General features: G+C 41.0%; 1 protein-coding gene across 1 annotated transcript in view; it reads left to right on the top strand.

The window, feature by feature from the left end:
- The first annotated feature begins 101 nt into the window (after positions 1-101).
- The window catches only part of LOC132399827 (dnaJ homolog subfamily C member 5), a 49245-nt gene continuing 41350 nt past the window's right edge, over positions 102-7996 (top strand). Inside the window, exon 1 of the mRNA XM_059980629.1 lies at positions 102-516. The gene's annotated coding sequence lies outside the window, so the exon portion shown is untranslated. The remainder of the gene's footprint in view (positions 517-7996) is intronic.

Below are 7996 nucleotides of genomic sequence, written 5' to 3'. Positions count from 1 at the left end.
CTAATTACGATTCAACCGAGCTTACCTACCATCTGATTGGTGGTCTCCCAGACGTACCGGCCAATTCTCTCGTCCGTGTGTGTTACGGTTGGTGAATTAGACTGTCAATCATCCTGCCTCCCCGACTCTCATAAATTACAGACCTCCCTTCCCCCCCACATCAGTGAGAAGAGGGGCTGGTTTGAAAGAGCGCTACTGCACATGCGTGAGTGGCCCGGAGCCGGCCTGATTGGTTCGGCGCTCTTTTCCTCTGACTCAACGGTCGGCGGTTCTCATCCCCAAGGTGCGGCGCACGCGAGATTTCTCGCACGGCCTCCTCCCTCAGCGGGGAGCGCGCCCGGGCCGCTGGGTGCGCGCTTGCCGGCGCGCGCGTGTCAGGGGAGGGGCGAGGGGAGGAAAGAGGAAGTGGAGGCGACGCCGTGCGAAAGTGAAGTGCTGACTGGAACCTTCCCGATGTGTTTCATGTCGTGAGCGGTTGACGAAGACCAGTTAGCCAGAGAAGAGGACGTAGAGCAGGTGAGGCGGCAGTGAATGTTCCCCTCGGCGCGCTCCTTGCAGCTGTCGCCTTGTCCTTGTACCGGTATTTAATGCGCGGTCTCGGCCATGCATGATGGCGTTGAGTCTGATCCACTGTCGCAGACAGCGCTACAAATCTGAAGCGCTCGGTGGATTTGGAAAGGATTTAATTCGCTTAGTGTCTCCTACTTGGGTGGGGTGAATGAGGATTACCCACCTTATTTTCCAGTGTATCTCATTACTGGGCGTTGATTATGGGGAAGTAGCGGAGATCGCCGCGGTTAGATGTCATAGGCTCTTTGAATGGGAAGCCCCAGGGTTTCGATCAAACGCAGCAGCAGCATTGCAGATTTTTTTTCATGCATTCGCATAACCAGGGAAGAAAAATGCAATCTGCCACTGTCCTCAGGCATGAATTAGGTTGCTGTCGGCACTTGGCAATTTCAAATTGTTTGTGATGTCATTATTCTGTTACATTGGTGAGAAAATTCAAATAATAACGATGGAACTGCGTCAGCAATCGTATGAGTCGGTACTCCTTATTTCTGCAAAGCGAACATCAGGGAGCTGAGTAATCCCTGCTGGATCCCGTTTGGGTTGGGGAGGGGGAGGCTGGGAATGAGTTGTTTTTCATCATACGCTCTGTAATGATCTATGAAGCATGACAGGTTTTCTTAGCAGCCCTAGTTTTCAGGAATTATTTATTGCGTTAAAGGATGTCAGAAAGCTCTCAATTACTGTTATACAGTAACAGATATAAATACCAGTTTAAATATTTTGCTCTATTTATATTTAGGATAGGAGCATAATATGCCTTCAATGCTTTCTAGATTATGACGCGGGAAATGGTCTAAAACGTTAAGTTGCTTGTTCATGTTAGCATAAAAGATGTATGTCAATGCATCGAGAAATAGTGGTGTTACAACTTGTATTAAATTTGCGCTAGATGGCAGATATTTTAAACTTTAGTTGCGACATGTAAATGTGTTACTGAGTTGAAGCAACAGGTTCAACAGGTTTTGTGTTGTAATGCTTAAGGATTGCGCATAAATTTGCCGTTATTGAAGCATCAAATGTCGCAACTGAATGTTTTACACATTGTGTCTGCTTTGCCATTGAGTAGGCAATGCTATCTCCCTATACTTTGAGTTCTCTAGTACCCAATGATCTGTAAATTAACTTTGACTAGATCTTCTAAGTCCTCTGGGGCAGAGAACGCCAAAGATCAATGGTAAACTGACGTTTCATTTAGACCTAAGTGGATGCCCCTTTGAGATTGTAACCCTGGTTCTAGACACTTCAGCCAAGCAGAATACCTTCTCCTTGTGTGTCCTGCCAAACTAAGAATTTTACATTTCAAGGGAGCAGCCTCTCTTTAAATTCTAAAGGAAAGGTGCTGAGTTTATTCAAATCTTTATCCAGCTGACAGTCGTACTGTCCCAGAATCCAGTCTCCTGAATCTCTATTACACCTTCTCTAGAGCCCTCCTTGGATAAAGCTAAAATTGTGCACAATCCTCCTAGTCACACCAAGGCCTAAATAATTTTAATTAGGCATCATTGCTCTTGAATTCTTAACCTCTAACTATGTTGACAAAAATCAATTAGCCAGAAAAAATATAAAAGTGAAGCTTAATGGGTCAGGAACTGCCAACTGCAGCCACATGTCAGCTTTCAATAACTTGTCTACAAATACACTCTGGTCCCAGTGAACACAGTTCCCAATCTTTTGCCATTTAAAAAAAAATGCCATGCCTTGAGTTTTTCTCACTGGAATGGATACCTTTATGTTTCTACATGGTACATCATCTGCCATTTTGCCCACTCACATAGCTTGTCAGTATCTCTCATGAAGCTTCTCTGCCTGTTCATCTATCAGTAGTTGTGTTTCAGTGTGGTTTTGAACAAAGCCAAGTTATACCGTATGGAGCTGGACCTTTTGGCTCAAATTGACCATGCCAAATGAGTTTGCCTACCTGAGCTTGTCTCATTTGCTTGCATTTGGACTAAAACACTCTGTCCATGTGCCTGTCCAACTGTCTTTTAAATATGTAACTGTATCTGCATCTACTAAGTCTTACGGTAGCTGATTTTACCCATACTCATCACTCATTGTGGAAAAAGTTATCCCTCATGTCCCCTTTAAATCTTACCCCTCAACTTAAAACTGTGCCTGTTGCCTTTAGACAGGCATGGGTTCTCAGTGATGTTCTAACTGTATTGTTTTAATTGTTTTCAAGATTAATATGTGACTAACATAAAATTTGTATCTATTTATGTACACAATCCTCATCAGTGATTTAGGTGAATGAATTGATTATCAAAGATTTCAATGTTTGCTGATAGGAAAATAGGCAATTATGAGGAGGTTACAAGAAGCTTTAAAAGGATATTAGATGACCAAAAGCATGATGCATTGCATTTAATATGAAAAACGTGAGGTCATGTACCTTGGTAGATATTGAAATGTTAGATATACAAAGAGAATTTGAGACCACACCTAGAGTTTTATAGCTGAGTTCTTGCCTTAGAAAAATGTCTTGCAATTGGTAAAGAGTAACTGGACTGGTTCCTTGAATATCAGGTTTCTAGGGTGTGAAGCAAATGCCATCAAATCTAACTGGACTACCAAGGCAATTATCAGCAACTGCATCTTGCCACTAATGTAGAAAATTTTACTAACTTCATTTTTCCATCTTTATAATTGATCATCTTTGATCATCTTTATAATTGTCTTATTTCATGACATCCAAAATTTGTCCATTTCTTCTTGAGTATCACAAAGCATAATGACCTTGGAAGGCTTTATCTGTTCTGTGGAACTGAAATAAGTATTATTGGTGGACATACATTAAAACTGAAACAAACTGATAGAACTAGGAACATCTTCCTCAGGCATCAAAATTTGCACAGTTACTAATAAGGAATGTACATTTTGCACAAGATTTTTCACGATTAATGGTTTTAAACAAAACATGAATCTATTATAAGGCTATTATGTAATAGTGTCTATAATTACATTTTGAAATTTGGCAAACAATTTGAATTCTAGGTCTTTTAATGTTGCTGTTAACTGTTGCTTTATAAAGTTAATCAGCATTTGCTAACTAAATCAAACATGATGCTGTGAAAAACATCTTTAGGTTAATAGTGCCACAGTAAAATTGTAAATGATCATGATTTCAAAATTTCTGAGAAGCTGGTGTATATTGTATGCTACTTGCTTCAATAAACCTGTGTATATTATAACCTTTGCAATACCGTTGTGATTTTTTTTCCCTTTTTTGGGGGACCAAAAGGAGAGAATTTGGGATTTTTATGTTGACAATCTTGAAAACATGGCAGGTAATTGCTAACAATCTTAAAAATGTGTTAACTGTGCAATACTTTTTCAACAGGCATTTAATGTAGTAGTTGTTCATAGCTTAAATTTCAACTTCGTAGTTGCTCTTGTTTTTTTTAAAAGCCTGAATTTTAAAGTCTTGTTATAAAAGAGTTATTTATTAGCATTATGGACATGTTTTTGTGTCGTGATTCACACATTAATTGTCCAGGATTAGAGCTCATATCTTTCTATGGCTAGAGTGCAGACCACTATCAGTGCAGTAGTAATGACTGTTGCCCTTTTGTCTTAAATCTCTGAATAAAGTTTTGACAGCTTAAACTTCCTGAATAAATATTTTTTCCATGTATATATTTTAGTATTTGATAGTTTCCCTTAGCATTTTATCAAGTCATAAAGTTTGCTTAAATGTTTTTTGGTGGCTTTTGCTATATTTTGAAGGGGAATAAAGTCTGACCACTTTCTCCAAATAACTACCATGGGAAGTGTTTTTGTTCATTAACACAAGCTTTCAGTGAGGTAATCTATGGGGAAACTGAAAGCTAGGTGGTAGGAAAGTGATATGAAAATTGGGTCATCCATTTTGATAAGAAAATGCCAAAGTAATATTCTTTAACCAGTGAGAAATGAACAAATACTGACAGAAGTTGTGACACTGCTAAGATCTAAATAATTTACACCAGTACAACTAGAAATTGGGAAACCATATTATATTTTGACCTTTATTACTAAGAGTTTGTAATAGAAGACTTCAACTACTGCAATCCTTGAATTCGCATCTGGAATACTCTGCAGTTTATGGCTTGCTATCCAAGAAAGGATATTTCTGTACTAAGTATAGATTTAGTGGATTAATTTCTGAGGTGGTGAGATTATTTATGAAGAGAGATTGTGCAGGATTAGTCTATTCTAGGTGATATCAGAGTAATCTCATAGACATTTGTAGTTCAATTTATATGATGTCGATACTGAATCTTTCTTCTAACTGTCAATCCAGAACTGGGGAAACTGGGGGCAGAGCAGTAACACAACAGGAAAAGCTGCTGCATCAGCTGTAGCGTAGTCTTGACTTCCAGTGCTGTCTTTGTGTGGTTTGTACATTGTCCACCTGTGACCCTGTAGATCATCCCAAGTGCTCCAAATTTTGTACACCTGCCAATGTAGGAAGGTTAATTGTCTACTGTTGATTGTTAAATGTAAATTGCCCCTAGTGTAGATGGGCGATGATGGAATTTGTGGATTTAATAGCCACATGAGGAGAATTAGTTACTGAAAAATCATTGATTAATAGAATTGCTCTAAAAGCCAATCTAGACTTGTTGGATCAAATGATCTATGGTGTAAGGGAAGATGCAAGTCTCCAAGGATAGGACTAAGTTTTTTTTTGTTGATAACACCTTTTATGCACACGTTGAAAGAAGAGAAAGCTACATCTCAAATCCCTGCAGCATCTGATGACACTATGATCTTTATCATGCAAGCTGATATCAGAGTATCTTCAAGAAGCTGAGCCCTCGCAAGGGCTTGATGATGCATCTGGTAGGGTTCTGAAAACACGTGTAAACCAATTGGCGGGAGGGCGGGAGTGTTTAAGGACATCTTCAATCTCACTACTGCAGTCATTGGTTCCCATATTCTTCAAAAGGGTAACAAGCATAGCACTGATCAAAAAGAAAAGAGTGAGCTGCCTCAACAACTACTGCCTGGTGGCTCTCACATCTACTGTGATGAAGTACCTTGAGAGGTTGGTCATAGCTAGAATAAATTTCTGACTAAGCAAGGACCTGGACCTGCTGCAATTTGCTTATCATCATCATCGGTCCACAGCAGATACAATCTCACTGGTTCTCTTTTTTAGTCTTGGATCATTTGGACAAATAGTCATACCTACTGCTTATTGACTACAACTTAGTATACAACACTATCTTGCCCTCAGTTCTAAACAACAAGCTCTAAAGCCAAGGTCTCTGTAACTGGATTCTTGACTTCCTCACTGGGAGACCAGTCTGTGCAGATCAGAAATAACTCCTCTTTGTTGACAGTCAACACCGGTGCACCTCAAAAATGTGTGCTTAGCCCATTGCTGTACTCTCTACACCCATGACTGTGTGGCTATACAGAACTCAAATGTTGTCTATAAATTTGCTGACTACGCAACTTGTAGGCAGAATTTCAAATAGTAATGAGGACATGTACACGAGTGAGATAGATCAACTGGTTGAGTGGTATCACAGCAACAACTTTGCACTCTGTCAGTAAGACCATGGAATTGATTGTAGACTTCAGGAAGGGTGAGTTAAGGAAACAGACCAGTCCTCATTGAGGGATCAGCAATGGAAAAGATGGCTGTTTCAGGTTTCTGGTTGTCAACATCTGAAAGATCTATTTTGGGCCCAACATATCAATGCAATTGTAAAGAAAGCACGCAGCATCTGTATTTCATTAGGACTTTGAGAAGACTTGGTATGCACCAAAGACAATTTTTATAGATGTAATGGCCTATTTCAGTGCTGTAATTGTTGTATGGTTATATGTACTGTGGAGAGCATTCGAACTGGTTGCATTACTGTCTGGTATGGAGGGAACATTGCACAGGAACTGAAAAATAGCAAATGTGTTCATGAACTATTCAGGAATATGATGGAGGGGAAGAGGGTTCTTACAAGATGGTGCCACGTACAGCAGCCATGTTGTGAGCTCTGTACCAACTTTACAGTGTACTGTCAACTTCTGCAATTTCCTTTACATTTCATGTTCAAGAAACTGATAGTCATGTTAGATATGATAGACCGACTCTTCTGAATATCAGCAAGACAGCATTTACCACAATGTGCTGCCTTTTCTACACTGGGAACCCTTGCTTACCCAATCCATGGGAAGCTCATTTATTACACCGTCACTAGCCTCAGAAGCAGCACTGGAGGCGAGGGAGAAGGGCCCGCGTCCTAATAAGGCTAAGACAATGTGCTAATCAGCTGCTGCTCCCTAGCATACTCCTGGCTAAATTTTAATCCTTAAATAATAAGCTGAGTGAACTGAGAGCCAGAATCTCCTATCAATGGGAAACAAAGAATTATAACATCTTGTGCTTTGTGGAGACCTGGCTGATGGTGGAGATACTGAATTACACCATCAAACCCTCTAGGTTCACCCTGTTCTGGTTGGACAGGTCTTAAAAACCTCTCTGGGAAGAGTAGAGGAGAAGGGGTATGTTTCATCATCAATACCTGGTGTGGACCCCCTCTCCCTGGAATGTGCATACCCTCAAATCCTCTTGCTCCCTGGATCTGGAGTACCTTGTGCTACTGTGTAGACCTTTCTGGCTGCCTCGGGAGTTCATGGCTATTATTATCAGAGCTGTGTGTATTCCACCATAGGCTGATACTAACCTGGCTCTGAAGGAACTGTATGAGACCAGCACCCTGGAGACTGTACACCCAGAGTCTGCCTCCATCATCACCAGAGACTTTAATAGAGTGTCACTGGCTAAAGTCTCCAAAGTTTTGTCAGCACATCCAGGTGAGCATGCGGGGAGATAGCACACTTGGCCACTGCTACTCTCCCTTCCACAAAGCTTACAAAGCACTCCTCAGTCCACTGTTTGGTAAGTCGGATCACTTCTCCATCTTGCTTCTGCTGATGTACAGGCAGAAGCTGAAACAAGAGGTAGCTGTAGTTAAAACCATCCACTGTTGATCCAACCAATCAGTCTCCATGCTACATGACTACTTTGACATCAAATGTCTTTTGTGATGAGGCTGTCTGGGTTAATGGAAGCGGTCATGGCCTTCATCCGGAAGGGCATAGAGGATGTTGTACCCTCAAAATCGGTTGGGGTCTATCCAAACCAGAAACCTTAGATCAGCAGTTTTGTGTGTGCAGCACTTGCTGTGCGAGACAGAGCTTACATTGCCAGTAACCAAAGGGATCTCAAGAAATGCAGCTACGATCTATGCAAGATCATCAAGCTAGTGAAACGAACATACAGGGGTTAAGGTCCAGACAATTCTCCACCAGCAACACACACAGCTTTATGGTTGGCAAGGTCTGCACACCATTACAGGCTTCAAAGCCAAGTGCAATGGTGCTGCCAATATTGCTGCCTCTCTTCCAGATGAGCTAAATCTTCTTTATGCTT

Source organism: Hypanus sabinus, chromosome 9 (genome assembly GCF_030144855.1).
Source record: "Hypanus sabinus isolate sHypSab1 chromosome 9, sHypSab1.hap1, whole genome shotgun sequence".
NCBI lineage: Eukaryota > Metazoa > Chordata > Chondrichthyes > Myliobatiformes > Dasyatidae > Hypanus > Hypanus sabinus.
This window is presented reverse-complemented; position numbering and strand designations above follow the sequence as displayed.